This window comes from Schistocerca serialis, chromosome 1 (assembly GCF_023864345.2).
Source record: "Schistocerca serialis cubense isolate TAMUIC-IGC-003099 chromosome 1, iqSchSeri2.2, whole genome shotgun sequence".
In the NCBI taxonomy this organism is placed as follows: domain Eukaryota; kingdom Metazoa; phylum Arthropoda; class Insecta; order Orthoptera; family Acrididae; genus Schistocerca; species Schistocerca serialis.
The window spans coordinates 12,590,202-12,608,271 of record NC_064638.1 but is presented as its reverse complement, the minus strand read 5'-3'; the positions used below and the strand labels follow the sequence as shown (position 1 = coordinate 12,608,271).

At 43.0% G+C, this 18,070-nt stretch overlaps 1 pseudogene; it reads right to left on the bottom strand.

Moving 5' to 3' along the window:
• The window catches only part of LOC126460117 (molybdenum cofactor biosynthesis protein 1-like), a 106,919-nt pseudogene that overhangs the window by 63,361 nt on the left and 25,488 nt on the right, over positions 1–18,070 (bottom strand).

The window sequence follows — 18,070 nt, the reverse complement described above, 5'->3', positions numbered from 1 at the left end:
CTACAAGTGAGTCTATGTCACCATTTCATTTCATCCAGATATTTGTATGAGTTGACCAATTAAAACTGTGATTATTTGATAATGTAGTCATACAATACTGTCTTTTATTTGTTTTGTGATGTGCTCCAATTTACATTTCTGAAAACTTAAACTCAGTTGCCCATCTTTGGACCAATTTGAAATGTTATGATCTGACTCAAATTTGTACAGATCTTTTTCAGGCAATAATTCATTATAGACAACTCTATCATCCAGGAAAAGTATGAGGTTCCTTATAATATCGTCTTCCAGAACATTAAGGTACAACATTAATGTAATGGTATAAATTACTATAACTGTATAAATAAGTTTATAAGTGTGTAAAATACATTGAACTATTTGTTACAACAAAACATTGTACTGGTATACTCAGCAAGATGTTAAATCAGCAGATAGCTATATTTTATGTTCAACATTTTGTGTACAGCATATATGCTGGAAAGGATTTATACCCAAATTAAATAAATCTGAAGAAATGGTAGTGTGTCTCTGGAAAAAAAATCCATAAAAACTCATACAGTCCAATTTGCTATTATGTCACTGTTACTGAAATATAATACAAAGTAACTGAATTCGATGAACATTCTCAGAGTGCAATATGCCTCAGAGTGAAATGCACAGTAATGTCAACATTATTTTTCAAGGCTATGTTTGTGAAAATGGATGACAGCAAACCAGCACATTTTGTTCTCAGTCTGAGGAAGCATTATGCACTGTAAAACACTGTACTGCTGTTCTACATAAAAGCTGTCTCATTGCCAACATCTTTCCCCTGCTGGCTGTTCTACACTCCTCATCACTGATTCAACATGTTGTAAGATATTTTATGCTGTATGACACCACAGTCCAATCTGGTAAGGATAGCATAAAAATAATATATGAATTTCAGTATTGAAAGTGGAACAGCAGAACAGCTCTCATCACACTGGATATCAAATCGAGGTTGGATTACAGCCATGGGTACATTAATTCATGCTACTCAACTGTATGTCATATGTCAGAGTTCATCAACTGTAGTGGTTGGCGACTGGTGGCTGGCGACTGGTGGCATACCCATCTCTTGGCATCCTGTGAACAGACGTTCTCCACAGGTGACAGATTTGAAGAAAATGCTGGATATGGCAACAGTGGAACACTCTCTGTATCGAGGTAGCTCAGTACAGCTCAGGTGATGTGTAGTCTTGCATTATCTTGTTAAAAGATAACATCATGGAGCCCTTGAATATACGGCACAGCGATAGGCCTTAACAAAACACAAATGCAATGGCTGCTGTCCAAATTACTGGCTATGTGAACCAGAGGTTGTGACATGTATGCAGTTGCACCCCATACCATCACATCACATGCTGGACCCGCATGGGAATGACAGGTACAATCTGGCCAGGTCTGTTGGCATCAGAGCCTCCACACACAAGTACATCAATTGTGACGATGTTACAGAACCGAGACTCATCTGACATGATGACACAGTGCCATTCCTGTGTCTGGCATTGTTGTTAGTTGCACCGCTGTCAGTTCACCTCTCTCTAGAGCTGCATTAAGGGCTTGACAGTCTGTGCTGCTCCAGATGCCATCACATTGTCTGTGTGGATACTTGTCTCACTGTATACAAGCCCACTTCCTGACTAAATGTACACAACTTCACTGCAGGATCACGTACGCATGAGCAAACACTTGTCTGCCCTCTCAGGTGCTAGTTGGGTGGCACTACTGAGGCCCTGCAAGGCATTTAGCATGGCCCTCCTGAACCTACCAATTCTATGTTCGCACAAAATGAGATTCTGAGCAATGCAAGCAGCAATATAGTGAAACAATAAACCAGAGTCTCAGCAGACTATGAGCCTGCCACTGCCAAATCTGGAATGCTGATAAACATTTCTCCTTCTTCCATTATGCTTAACACGGTCTTCGTGTAAACAATCAACACCGAAATAGAATTTCTGAATGAGAAACCTGCTCCATAAGCTTATCTTGCATACAGAATATGCATGGGAGTGCTGAAAAGTAATGCCTCTGAATTTTTTATTCTGTTCTCAATATCGGTCGAGGTATGACACGTCACACATATTACTTGGTCAGCTTTCCCACTTCACTGACTCGTGGCACACCCCCCTCCCGCAAACAGATGGAGTCGCAATAGGCAGCCCACTCTGACCAGAGATTGTGAATATATTTACGGTGCACTTCGAGGAAGAGGCCCTGATGTCATCCAAATGGAAATCCATCATCATCTTCTTCTTCTGTTATGTGGATAACACACTTGTCATCTGGCCTCATGGAAGAGACAAACTTCTTGACTTCTTTGTACATCTGAACTCCACATGCCACAAAATCAAATTCACTATGGAGACCAAAGAAGAAGGAAGACTACCATTCCTGGACATCATAGTCAGGAGAATAATGGACAGCACCCTGTGCTACAGCATGTATCTGACTCTATAAAACACATAAACTCAGTTCTCACTATGGCACTGTGAATAATTTCAATAACAAAAAGTGAGATGAATGTTGCAGCGGATATTTAATTTCCACTGTGGCTTTGCATTCAAGATCAGTCTTACCTGAGAGTGCAACATTACATCTTTGGTTAATTTAATTATATGTTCATTAGATTTTGGTTATAAGGCACGTTTTGCTGCCTAATGTTTCATCTCCAAATGCTGGAAACAATCCATGGAGGAAGAGGAGTATGTAAGACATTGGTGGACCAGGTTGCAAGAATCTGTGAATTTCAATGCTCTGTAGAAGAGCTCAATCATTTGAAAATAACTTTCAGACCTTGTGGCTATTCTAACAGATATACATAAGGCACTACATTCTAAAATATTTGCATCTTTCACTGAAAAACAAGCAACTAGAGGAAAAGTTCTCTTGCCATTTGTAAAAACAGTCGCAGATCGCGACCTCCGAGTGCTATGAAGAGAAGATATTGACGCAGTGCTTAAACCAAACTGAAGACCACAACAGCAGCCATACTCAAGTAAATTGCTATGCAGTGGTTTCAGTGAATTTGACAATGATGTGGCTGCTTTCATGGTGGCCCAGTCATGTTGTGGGGATAGGGAATGCCAGTGACAGGGCTGGAATTGTAGGTGACAGATTGATTTTTGGCAAAGCCTTGTATCAATACCTCCTTAATTATTGAGCTGAAAAACTGTAAAAAACATTCATACAGTAAAATCACACAAAAAAATTTCCTATTTCTGCAGGTATTGTGCCTTCTGTTTCCTTTTCATTACAAAAACATATTGATTCAAATTTATAAAGTCACAACTATGTCGCTGTGATTTGTGTAACACACATTCTGGAACATGTTCCAGGAATGTCAAAAAACAGACAGCTTTAAATACTTACTCTAGCTCATCTTTCAAGACTTGCATGCCAACAACAACACCATCTATCCAATCTGTTTTTATTTCTCTTTCATGTAAAGATTTCTCCACAAAGGATATCATCTGCCATGTAGGCAGTGCAAGAGGAAATTCCACACTCACATTTGGGTAATCAAGTAGAGTCTGTGTCTTGTCAGAACCAAGTACAATCAACCCAATTTCATCTTTACCACTGGTAAATATCTGGAAACATATTAAATGGTAAAAATAAGTTTTGTTTATAACAAGTTGTATACCAATAAAAACATCACACACAGATACTCTTTATAAAATTATTTAATTGGATAGATAAAAAATCTACTCGCCAAGCAGTGGCAGAGCACACACATAAAAGACTGTTGTGATAGGCAAGCGTTTGGAGCCAGTGACTCCTTCTTCAGGCTAAAGGGTTGCAGGGGAAGCAAGAAGGGTGAAGGAAAAGGACTGGAGAGGTCTAAGAAAAGGGGTAGATTTTGGGAAAGTTACCCAGAACCGTGGGTCATGGGTGACTTACCGTACAGGATGAGAAGGAAAGACTAATTGTTGGGGACTGCATCGGGCAAGATTCGGAAACCTGAGAGCTTAAAGGTGGAAGACAGGGTAATATGCAAGACAGAGATTACTACTAAAACTGTACATGAGTTAATAAGAGTGAGAAGCTAAGCGTATTGTATACAACAGCTGCGGGAGGGGGTGGTGAAAATAGACGGGAAAGACAATGAAAGATGTAGAAAGCTAAAACGGAGTGAAGCAAAGAGTAATTACAGTGAAGAAAGGCTGAGACAGCAGAAATTAACGTAAATTAAGGCGAGGTGGGTGGTGAGAACCAAGGACACGTTGTAGTGCCAGTTCCCACCTGCGGAGTTCTGAGAAACTGGTGTCTGGCGGAAGAATCCAGGTGGCATGTGTGGTGAAACAAGTGTCGAGGTCACGTATGCCATGTTGTAGAGCATGCCCTGCAACAGGATATTGTGAGTTTCCAGTATATACACTATGCCTATGCCCATTTATCATAACTAATAATTTGGTGGTAGTCATGCAGATGTAGAAAGCTGAACAGTGTTTACATAATAGCTGGTATATGACATGTGTCGTTTCTATTTTTCGCCTGATCCACAGTTCTGGGTGACTTTCCCAAAATCTACACCTTTTCCTGGAACTCTCCAGGCCTTTTCCTTTACCCTTCTTTCTTCCCCTTCAATGCTTCTGTCTGGAGGAACCACTGGCTCCGAAAGCTTGCCAATCACAACAGTCTTTTATGTGTATGTTCTGCTGCCACTTGGTGAGTAGATTTTTTATCTATTCAATTAAATAATTTTATCAATAATTTATTGTTTTTGTTGTTATAGTTACTCTTTATAACCTACTTAAAATACATCACGTACCCTCCTCTCCACAATTCTTCGAACACACAGTTTTGCCTTTTGTAAAAAATCACTGCGTTTCTGTATAACATACTTGGAATCAAAGTGTCCAACATCTATTACAATCATAAACAGAAGAAAGAAAGTCATTGTATTTATTGGCAGTATTACGCAATCAAATATTTTGAAAGAGTTCCAGTGGTATAAATTTACAAAATCTTACAAATAAATATATACGTTTATTCTTTAAATCAATTCTTAGCAATAACATAATAGTATAAATTGCAGAATCAATATAGCCAATTTTAATGTAATGACTGCAATACAAATACAAAATAACAGCGGTAAGTTATAACAAATGAGAGAGAGAGAGAGAGAGAGAGAGAGAGAGAGAGGCATTTAGACAATGTTTCATTACAGTGTGAAACTTATTAGAATTAAAATGATGCCATAGTGAATTATTACATTCCAAAAATAATAATTATTGTGCTCTTTCACCCCAAAATACTACCTTCATTAGGTAATATATACTTTTAATTTCAGAAATTTTTACAACAGCTCTGGACTTCACTGCCTCGATGAATTTATTACATGTGTCAATGAATGAGGGTTGATAACACTGCTTTAGTCATTCAATTGTTCATCATGTGATATTCACAATGTTCTTAATAACTTCTTATGTAAAGTTCTATCATGAAAAAGATAATCTACGTAAGTTTTAAAAGTCGCGAATCTTTAAACAACAACTTGATAATGGGTATATCAGTATTTTGTATACATTCTAGCATTGCTAGATTTACTTTTAAATTTTAAAGTATATGAGCAGATTGGCAACTTTCCATCCAGAAAATTTGCTGTTGGCAAGACCTCACTACAAAGAAAAATGGTCTTTCCGGAGTCAAATGCTAAAGAATTCATAAATACCAGCAGTGTAAGTGATACAAACAGGTATTAAGCAACGGTCATAAATATCGTTCTGCTAGACGAGAAAAAAAGTAGGTAGATGAAAGAGTAAATTGGGTGCAAGGATTGAACATAAACTCACCCAAATTACAAAGGATCTTTCTTTTTTTTTTTTAAAAAAAAAAAAAAAAAAAAGAGGGTCACTGCTCAAGAATTGAGAACTGCCCCCACCCCCCTTTCTTTTACAGGCTTGCTTTCACTTCTCAGATGAGACCATGTCCCCCATATAAGAAGAAAATAGCCAATATGTAAAGAGAATTACACTTAAAGAGTTTTCTAGAATGAGACTTTCACTCTGCAGCATAGCGTGCACTGATATGAAACTTCCTGGCAGATTAAAACTGTGTGCTGGACCAGGGCTCAAACTTGGTGATCGTAACCCCAGACCTGTGTTGCCGTTTTCGGAGGTAAATCTCGTATCTGGAAAGAGGAGATGACAGTTAGGGTACTATGGGCGAGCAGCTGCCATCAATTTTTGATGGTGCAGAACCCACAATAGTGGAACTGCTGCCTAGTCCAAAGGCACCTGTTACCAGTCTTACCCCACAATACTGTATCGAATCCAGGCGTAATGTCGTAGCTGATAAAAAGTCATATGAGAGATTCCTGTAATCTAGGTGTGACTGCACCAATGCTGCATTCAGCCATACCAAACTAGAGTGGACCACACCGCGGTCGGTGTCGCTGAGGCATAGAAGAGCATTCAGGTGTGACCTACATGTCTGCTTTAGTTGACAAAGACGGGGAAGCCATGTCAACTAGGCATAAAAGACCGGTCCTAAAAACACAATGGCAGAAATGCATAACGTAGGTCATGGCAGCCAAAAAATGGATGCTATGAGTGAAAGCGCCGGATTGTGCTTAGTGTATTGCTCCCTGCATTCTGCCTCCAGCAATAGCCGTCGCTGACGAACAAAAAAGATGGGGACACCATATGTCATGCAGCTGCCGCCAGATCATTGATAGCCACATAAAGGAGAGCGGCACTCAAAACAGAACCTTGTGCAAGCCCCTTCTCCTGCAGGGGGGGATGCTACAGGAGGCACCAACCTGTACCCAAAAAGTGTGACATGGAAGAAAGTTCTGGATAAAAATCATGAGTGGACCCACTCCTTTAAGGTGGCAAGGACGTTCTGGCACCATGTGGTATCATAAGATATATACGCAGATCAATGAAAACTGCAACAAGGAACTGATGCTGACCAAAAGCTGTTCAGATAACACACTTCAAGTGGATTAAATTATCTTCAGTAGAGCGCCCTTGGCGAAAAGCACACTGGATCGAAGCCAAAAGATCCGGGGATTCAAGGACACAATACAGCCTTCGACTAACCATATGTTCAAGTAACTTGCAGGACACTGAGTAAACAATCTGGATGACAGCTGTCCGTTTGAAGAGGCAATTTATCTGATTTCAAAATTGGAATAACAGCATTTTCTCGCTACTGGGAAGAAAATTCTGCATTGCACCAGGGATGGTTAAAGAAAGGCCAGGTACACTGACGGAAAAATTTGCAACACCAAAAAATAATTAACGTAGAGTAATGAAATATCAGGAATATATTTGTTGAGACAACATATGTAAAGTGATTAATGTTGCAGGATCAGGGATCAATGTAAGTGTGAGATAAGCCACAGCAAATGTAAATGTAAATTCTGGTACGCTGTAGTACACGTGTCATGTGTCAGTTTGTGGAGTGGAGTTCCATGCCTGTTGCACTTTGTTGGTCAATATAAGGACAGTTAATGATGTTTGTGGATGCGTTGAAGCTGTCATCAGATGATGTCCAATATGTGCTCGATTGGAGGTAGAGCTGGTTATCGAGCAAGCCAAGGCAATATGTTGACACACTATAGCATGTTGGCTTACAACAGCAGTATGTGAGCAAGTGTTATCCTGTAGGAAAACACCTCCAGGAATGCTGTTTGCGAATGGCAGCACAACAGGTCAAATAACCAGACGGACATACAAATTTGCAGTTAGCGTTCGTGGGATTCATACAGACAGTTTTGTCAGTGGAAAAGTGAAAGCCATTGTCGATGCTCCAGGAGTAAAGACAATAAAGACATTGCTGAAGATGCCACTAAGTGAGACAGGTTCACAGAGAACTGCAATAGAAGGCAAAATCGTCAAAAAAAAGGGAGCCGGAGATGCCCAGTGGGAGACATACCATTATAGGGTTAATGGCGATAGCAAAGAGAATGACACTCAGAATAGAACCCTGAGACACACCATTTTCCTGGATAAAGGTGTCCAACAAGGCAGACCCTTCATGCACCTCGAAAACTCGGTCTTTTAAAAATGTCTGAAGGAAACAGGGTAGGTGGTCACGGAAGCCCCACATGTGAAGAGTATGGAGGGTACTAGCTCTCTAGCAGGTGTCATAGGCCTTATCCAAATCGAAAAACACGGCGACAGTCTGGGATTTCTGCAGAAAACCATTCATGACATGGGTGGGCAAAATAATGAGACGGTCAACTGCAGAATGCCGTGTTGAAAGCCACACTGTGCATTCATCAAAAATTGTGAGACTCGAGCCACCATATCATCCGGGCATGAATCATATGTCCCATCACCCTGCGAACACACTGGTAAGAGAGATGGAGTGGTAGCTAGAAGGAAGAGTGTGTGTGTGTGTGTGTGTGTGTGTGTGTGTGTGTGTGTGTGTGTGTTTTTGTGTGTGTGTGTGTGTGTGTGTGTGTGTGTGTGTGTGTGTGTGTGTGTGTGTCAGAGAGAGAGAGAGAGAGAGAGAGAGAGAGAGAGAGAGAGAGAGTTAATTTCGGCAAGAGCTGGATTTCCATCAATAAACTGAGTTGAAGTCTGCTGTTGTGGTCTTCATCCAACTACTGCTTTGGTGCATCTCACCAGCCTTTGTAAGCCTCTTCATCTCTGCATAGTATTTCAACCTAAATCCACTTAAAATGGTGAACCACCATTCAGAGAATAACTTTTTAACAACACAGTTTGACTTCTGTAAAGGCTTCTATACTGAGAATCCAACATAATATCTCACAAATTCAATTCCAGTAGAATTAAATAGTGAAAATTATCCCCTCTGTCATCTTGCCAAAGCCTTTGACTGTTTAGATTAAATACACTCCTGGAAATGGAAAAAAGAACACATTGACACCGGTGTGTCACACCCACCATACTTGCTCCGGACACTGCGAGAGGGCTGTACAAGCAATGATCACACGCACGGCACAGCGGACACACCAGGAACCGCGGTGTTGGCCGTCGAATGGCGCTAGCTGCGCAGCATTTGCGCACCGCCGCCGTCAGTGTCAGCCAGTTTGCCGTGGCATACGGAGCTCCATCGCAGTCTTTAACACTGGTAGCATGCCGCGACAGCATGGACGTGAACCGTATGTGCAGTTGACGGACTTTGAGCAAGGGCGTATAGTGGGCATGCGGGAGGCCGGGTGGACGTACGGCCGAATTGCTCAACACGTGGGGCGTGAGGTCTCCACAGTACATCGATGTTGTCGCCAGTGGTAGGCGGCAGGTGCACGTGCCCGTCGACCTGGGACCGGACCGCAGCGATGCACAGATGCACGCCAAGACCGTAGGATCCTACGCAGTGCCGTAGGGGACCGCACCGCCACTTCCCAGCAAATTAGGGACACTGTTGCTCCTGGGGTATCAGCGAGGACCATTCGCAACCGTCTCCATGAAGCTGGGCTATGGTCCCACACACCGTTAGGCCATCTTCCGCTCACGCCCCAACATCGTGCAGCCCGCCTCCAGTGGTGTCGCGACAGGCGTGAATGGAGGGACGAATGGAGACGTGTCGTCTTCAGCGATGAGAGTCGCTTCTGCCTTGGTGCCAATGATGGTCGTATGCGTGTTTGGCGCCGTGCAGGTGAGCGCCACAATCAGGACCGCATACGAACGAGGCACACAGGGCCAACACCCAGCATCATGGTGTGGGGAGCGATATCCCACACTGGCCGTACACCACTGGTGATCATCGAGGGGACACTGAATAGTGCACGGTACATCCAAACCGCCATCGAACCCATCGTTCTACCATTCCTAGACCGGCAAGGGAACTTGCTGTTTCAACAGGACAATGCACGTCCGCATGTATCCCGTGCCACCCAACGTGCTCTAGAAGGTGTAAGTCAACTACCCTGGCCAGCAAGATCTCCAGATCTGTCCCCCATTGAGCATGTTTGGGACTGGATGAAGCATCGTCTCACGCGGTCCGCACGTCCAGCACGAACGCTGGTCCAACTGAGGCACCAGGTGGAAATGGCATGGCAAACCGTTCCACAGGACTACATCCAGCATCTCTACGATCGTCTCCATGGGAGAATAGCAGCCTGCATTGCTGTGAAAGGTGGATATACACTGTACTAGTGCCGACATTGTGCATGCTCTGTTGCCTGTGTCTATGTGTCTGTGGTTCTGTCAGTGTGATCATGTGATGTATCTGACCCCAGGAATGTGTCAATAAAGTTTCCCCTTCCTGGGACAATGAATTCATGGTGTTCTTATTTCAATTTCCAGGAGTGTAATTTTGTGAGGGGAAGCTAAAATAGTATGGCATTAAAAGTCTTCCCCTTGCATGGATTGAGTTGTACTTTAACTACAGAAAATGGACGGTCACATTAACAAATGATAAGACAGGAATAAGATTAAACTCAAAAAGGGAGAACATAAAATATGGTGTGGCACACAGTGTTTGCTGCCAAGTCCACAAAAATGATTTACTTGGGGCACTGGAGGGCTTTGGAAAAACTCTAATGTTATGCACTGTCACAAACTTATTGATGCAAGATCTAAACTCATCCATACCATAAACATCCAGGAGAATAACAGAACAGGCTTGTACTGATCCACAGGTACCAGCTTAATGCCTAAAAACTTGTATTGTGCAGTTCTAAAGAAATAAAAGCGACTTACAGATATGAATATCAAAAGTAGGGATAAATGGGCAATTAGGCTCCTGTGTTCTAAGTTCTTGGGTATGCAGATACCACTCACGTGTGAGACCAACATGTGGGTCAGTTAACCGAGGAGCTAGTTCCGCCCATTTTGTGCTAAGAAATCTCTTACTGTATGAAACTGGACAAAGGATTGCTAACACACTTTCACTCAGTTTACTCATATGGCATAATCTTCTGAGGTACTTCAGCTAAGCAGAAAAAAATATTTATTCTACATCTTGAAAAAGCTTCTTCAGGGACCCATGGATTCTCACACTTACATGCCTGTAGAAGTTATATTCCCTAATGGTATTTGTGATTAATAACAAGAGTTAGTTTAAGATGAACTCAGCAATTCAGAACTGCAATACTAGAAGCAAAAATAATTTCCATATATAAAAACCTGAAATCAGGGTTGCCGCAAGTTTCTCCAAGTGAAATTCCCTGATATTTCTCTGATTCCACAGACACATTTTAGAATTTTTCCCTGACAAATTTTGAGGTCTCAAGGGGAAATAAGGACATAAGTTGACAAAAGAATGTAAGGGCTTTGTATTTCTCCCCCATTTTGTTTTAGGGCGCAAAAACAACTAGGGTCATATGTGTCCATGCCAAAACTGTGAAACACAAAGATAAAGAGAGGAGTTAAAAATGATTACATGTCAACGTTTAATGACAGAAGAGAGGACAGCTATAAACAGGGACGTGGAGAAAGGTCTACGAACTACGCAATAGGGAAATTGAGACCCAGAACTAAAAATTAAATGGCCTTCACCATATTGCTACAACTGATAAAAAGTAAAACACGGTCGACAGCCCACGCATTGTTCACTAAAACGGCCCATAACTCAGGTGGCAAACCCAAACGGGAATGTAAACGGTAAAAAAAAAGGGCATCCCCTCAGGAAACGGCAGACAGTTAAAAGTTGGGTGCAATGTGCACAAAGTAGTGGGGAAGCACCACTTAACAAATGGTGATGGCTAAAAAGGCAGTGCCCAATATGTAACCTAGTTAAAATGACCTCCTCGCCGCAGGAGGACTGAGAGGAGGTTGTCCAAGCCACTGGGAGAGGCTTAATAACCAAGAGCTTATTCCTATGAATGGAGGACCAGTGGCGATGCCAAAGTGACACCACCTCCTGACAGAAAGCTACAAGAGATCATCAGAGGGAATGCAAGAATGATTGGGCTGAAGTACGAGGAATGCAGCTTTGGCAGCAGTGTCAGCAACCTCTTGGACCGATATGACCTGGAACACACATAAACATCACAGTGGCTCCATAAAAAGTGAGCAAGTGGAAGCTTTCCTGGAACCGGTGCATTAAGGGATGGACAGTCTACAGTGCACAGAGGCTTTGAAGGGTGCTGAGAGAGTCTGAGCAGTGACACAGTTGAAAAGAGTATGTCACCAGATGTACTCCATGATCTGATACAGGGTGAAGAGCTCTGCTGTAAATACTGAGCAATGTGCCAGAAGTCAGTACCAAAAAATGTTGGTTGACGTTGAAGGCACACCCGACCCCACGGTCAGTCAAAGAGCCATCAGTGTACACAAAGATACTATTGCAAAATTCCATGCATAGGTCGTGAAACTGAAGGCAATAGACCTAGCCTGGTGCAGTGTCTTTAGAAAGTGAATGAAGGTCAAGGTGAAGATGGACTGCCGCACGAAGCCAAGATGGTGAAGGGTTTACACCCATCGAAAAAGCTGCAGAGAGCATGAAGTGGGAGGACCAAGATAGTTTTGTATAAAGCAGGAGCCTCAGGAATTTTGTAGTTTCAATGAATGGAAGAGCAACAGGCCCAAGATGTAGAAATGGTGGGAGAAACCAGCTGTGCTGCCAGAAATTCATACAAATGTTTTTGTCAGTAGAAAAACGAAAGCCACTGTCGATGCTCCGTGAGTAAAGATGATCGAGACATTACTGAAGACACCACTCAATGAGACAGGTTCATGGAGAGCAGCAGTAGATAGCAAAATTATCAACAAAAAGAGAGCCGGAGATGCCCAGCAGGAGACAGGCCATTGTAGTGTTAATGGCGACAGCAAAGACGACGACACTCAGGACAGAACCATGAGGTACACCATTTTCCTTGATAAAGGTGTCCGAGGAGGCAGACCCCATATGTACTTCGAAAACTCGTCTTTTAAAAGTTCCTCAAGGAGATGGGGCAGTTGGTCCCATGTGTAGAGAGTACAAACGATACTAGTCCTCCAACAAATGTCGTAGGCTTTCTCCAAATTGAAAAACACAGCCAGTCTGGGATTTCCACAGAAAACCATTCATGACATGGGTAAACAAATTGGGTGATAGCCAGAAGGAAGTTGTTTGTCCTTACCGGGCTTAGGTGTGGGTATGACAGTTGCTTCACGACAGTGGCTGGAAAACATGCCCTCTGCCCAGGTCCGGTTGTACGTATTAAGCAAAAAGTGCTTGCCCACAAGAGAAAGGTGCTGCAACATTTGAAAGTTAACAGTGTCTGGTCCAGGGCGGAGGATTGAGATGAAGTGAGAGCGTGATCTAGCTTCCTCATAGTAAAGGCAGCACAGTAACACTCACGATTCTGAGAAGAGAAGGGTATTGCCCGAGTCTTCTCTACTCATTTCCAATAGAGGTAGGCAGGACGATAGTGGGAGGAGCTCAAAATTTCTGCAAAATGGCGACCCAAGGTGTTGGAGATAGCAATAGGGTACACGATGATATTGTCTGCTACTGTCAGGCCAAAAATTGGGGAATGGATCTTGTTTCCAGAGAACCGTCGGAGGTTGGTGCACACGATGGTAGAAGGGGGGTGAAACTGTTAAAAGAACTAGTGAATGAAGTTCAGCTACCTTTTTGGTTATCCCGAAGAATGCGAATTGCATTGCTGCAGGCTTCAGTCCACCAAAGGACTGGGACACAGCGTGGTAAAGAGGAAGTGTGAGGAATGGAATGTTCTGCGATGGTAAGGATAATGTTTGTAAGAAATTCCACCTGGTCATGACAACTGCGGAAATCGTGTTCGTTGAAGGTCGCCAGGGAGGAGTAAAGTCTCCAGTCAGCCTTAGTGAGCTGCCATTTCGATGTGCACGGAGGTGGGGTAGGAGTCAGCAAATGGATAGCACACAGGAAATGGTCGCTCGAGTAGGTGTCAGAAAGGACGGACCGTTCAAGATGATGTGCAGGACGGGCAGTGAAGAAGGAAAGGTCCAAATGGGAATAGGTGTGTGACGAGTCTGAAAGCAACATGGGTGCTTCTGTGTTAAAGAAGAAAAGGTTAAGTTGATTAAGAATGGCAGTGAAGAGGGCACCTCTCGGATAGGTTCTGGAAGAGCCCCAAATGGGATGGTGTGCATTAAAGTCCCCAAGCAGCAGAAATCGGCGAGGAAGCTGTCCAATAAGCTGGAGGAAATCGAACCTGGTGACATCGAATGACGGTGGGATGTAAATGGTAGAAAGGGAAAAGCTCAAGTGAGGAAGGAAAAGACAAACTGCAACAGCTTGATGACTGGTAGTCAGGGAGATGGATGGGTTGACTATGAATGTCATCCCATATGAGCAGCATGACTTCCCCATGAGACAGAATGCCAACCTCGAACAGAAGGTCAAAACAGACCAGGAAGAAATGCGAAAGCTCAAAGCAGTCATGAGGATGCAATTTTGTTTCCTGAAGGCAGAGTACAAGTAGACGCTGCGATTCTAAAAGCAGTTATAAATCCTCTTTGTTGGATCAAAGGCTGCAAAAGTTGCATTGGAGGACAGTCACGATGAGGACAATACAAAGGGGTGTCACCTCGGCAGCTGCCGAGTGCCAGTCTGCAAAAACTCGCTGCTACAGGGCACAGAGGCAAGAGGATCCTGCTCCATGAGGTCCTACAGAAGTGTCGGCTTTCTTCTGCTGTCGACAAGAGGAATCCAGGGCATGTTGTCTGTAGTTCAACAATGTCTAGATGATCAATACTGCAGTTCGATTGCATCTGCATTATTACTTTGTGCCAAGAAGGGCTCTCTCCAAGGGTAGTGTCCAGGCATCATGGAGTGAACCGTGGCAATGTTGTTCGGACATGGAGGAGATACAGAGAGATAGGAACTGTCGGTGACATACCTTGCTCAGGCCACCCGAGGGCTACTACTGCAGGGGGTGACTGCTACCAACGGCAGACTTCAACTCAGTTTATTGATGGAAATCCAGCTCTTGCCGAAATTAGCTCTCTCTCTCTCTCTCTCTCTCTCTCTCTCTCTCTCTCTGACACACACACACACACACACACACACACACACACACACACACACAAACACACACACACACTTACACACACACACACACACACACACACACACACACACACACACTCTTCCTTCTAGCTACCACTCCATCTCTCTTACCAGTGTGTTCGCAAGGTGATGGGACATATGATTCATGCCCGGATGATATGGTGGCTCGAGTCTCACAATTTTTGATGAATGCACAGTGTGGCTTTCAACACGGCATTCTGCAGTTGACCGTCTCATTATTTTGCCCACCCATGTCATGAATGGTTTTCTGCAGAAATCCCAGACTGTCGCCGTGTTTTTCGATTTGGATAAGGCCTATGACACCTGCTAGAGAGCTAGTACCCTCCATACTCTTCACATGTGGGGCTTCCGTGGCCACCTACCCTGTTTCCTTCAGACATTTTTAAAAGACCGAGTTTTCGAGGTGCATGAAGGGTCTGCCTTGTCGGACACCTTTATCCAGGAAAATGGTGTGTCTCAGGGTTCCATTCTGAGTGTCATTCTCTTTGCTATCACCATAAACCCTATAATGGCCTGTCTCCCACTGGGCATCTCCAGCTCCCTTTTTTTTTGATGATTTTGCCTTCTATTGCAGTTCTCTATGAACCTGTCTCACTTAGTGGAATCTTCAGCAATGTCTTTATTGTCTTTACTCCTGGAGCATCGACAATGGCTTTCACTTTTCCACTGACAAAACTGTCTGTATGAATCCCACGAACACTGACTGCAAATTTGTATGTCCGTCTGGTTATTTGACCTGTTGTGCTGCCATTCACAAACAGCATTCCAGGAGGTGTTTTCCTACAGGATAACACTTGCTCACATACTGCTGTTGTAAGCCAACTTGCTATAGTGTGTCAACATATTGCCTTGGCTTGCTTGATAACCAGCTCTACCTCCAATCGAGCACATATTGGACATTATCTGATGACAGCTTCAACCCATCCACAAACATCATTAACTGTCCTTATATTGGCCAACCAAGTGCAACAGGCATGGAACTCCATCCCATAAACTGACACATGACACGTGTACATCAGCGTACCAGCATTTACTTTTACATTTGCTGTGGCTTATCTCACACTTACATTGATCTCTGATCCTGCAACATTAATCACTTTACATACGTTGTCTCAACAAATATATTCCTGGTATTTCATTACTCTACATTAATTATTTTTTGGTGTTGCAAATTTTTCCGTCAGTGTACCTGGCCTTTCTTTAACCATCCCTGGTGCAATGCAGAATTCTCTTCCCAGTAGCATAGAAAATGCCATTATTCCAATTTTGAAATCAGATAAATTGCTTCTTCAAACGGACAGCTGTCATCCAGACTGTTTACTCAGTGTCCTGCAAGTTACTTGAACATATGGTTAGTCGAAGGCTGTATTGTGTCCTTGAATCCCCAGATCTTTTGGCTTCGATCCAGGGTGCTTTTCGCCAAGGGCGCTCTACTGAAGATAATTTAGTCCACTTGAAGTGTGCTATCTGAACAGCTTTTGCTCAGCATCAGTTCCTTGTTGCAGTTTTCATTGATCTGCGTATATATCCTATGATACCACATGGTGCCAGAACGTCCTTGCCACCTTAAAGGAGTGGGGCCTCCATGGCCCACTCCTGATTTTTATCCAGAACTTTCTTCCATGTCTCACTTTTTGGGTACAGGTTGGTGCCTCCTGTAGCATCCCCCCCTGCAGGAGAAGGGGCTTGCACAAGGTTCTGTTTTGAGTGTCGCTCTCCTTTTTGTGGCTAGCAATGATCTGGCGGCAGCTGCATGACATATGGTGTCCCCATCTTTTCTGTTCGTCCGCGACGGCTATTGCTGGAGGCAGAATGCAGGGAGCAATACACCAAGCACAATCTTGGGCTTTCACTCATAGCATCCATTTTTTGGCTGCCATGACTTACGTTATGCATTTCTGTCATTGTGTTTTTTAGGACCGGTATTTGATGCCTAGTTGACATGGCTTCCCCGTCTTTGTCAACTAAAGCAGACATGTAGGTTGCACCTGAATGCTCTTCTATGCCTCAGCGACACCGACCGCGGTGTGGTCCACTCTAGTTTGGTATGGCTGTATGCAGCATTGGTGCAGTCACACCTAGATTACAGGAATCTCTCATATGACTTTTTATCAGCTACGACATTACACCTGGATTCGATACACTATTGTGGGGTAAGACTGGTAACAGGTGCCTTTGGACTAGGCAGCAGTTCCACTATTGTGGGTTCTGCACCATCAAAAATTGATGGCAGCTGCTCGCCCATAGTACCCTAACTGTCATCTCCTCTTTCCAGATACGAGATTTACCTCCGAAAACGGCAACACAGGTCTGGGGTTACGATCACCAAGTTTGAGCCTTGGTCCAGCACACAGTTTTAATCTGCCAGGAAGTTTCATATCAGTGCACGCTATGCTGCAGAGTGAAAGTCTCATTCTAGAAAACTCTTTAAGTGTAATTCTCTTTACATATTGGCTATTTTCTTCTTATATGGGGGACATGGTCTCATCTGAGAAGTGAAAGCAAGCCTGTAAAAGAAAGGGGGGGGGGGGGGGGGCAGTTCTCAATTCTTGAGCAGTGACCCTCTTCTTTTTTTTTTTAAAAAAAAAAAGAAAGATCCTTTGTAATTTGGGTGAGTTTATGTTCAATCCTTGCACCCAATTTACTCTTTCATCTACCTACTTTTTTTCTCGTCTAGCAGAACGATATTTATGACCGTTGCTTAATACCTGTTTGTATCACTTACAATGCTGTTATTTATGAATTCTTTAGCATTTGTCTCCGGAAAGACCATTTTTCTTTGTAGTGAGGTCTTGCCAACAGCAAATTTTCTGGATGGAAAGTTGCCAATCTGCTCATACACTTTAAAATTTAAAAGTAAATCTAGCAATGCTAGAATGTATACAAAATACTGATATACCCATTATCAAATTGTTGTTTAAAGATTCGCGACTTTTAAAACTTACGTAGATTATCTTTTTCATGATAGAACTTTACATAAGAAGTTATTAAGAACATTGTGAATATCACATGATGAACAATTGAATGACTAAAGCAGTCTTATCAACCTCATTCATTGACACATGTAATAAATTCATCAAGGCAGTGAAGTCCAGAGCTGTTGTAAAAAATTCTGAAATTAAAA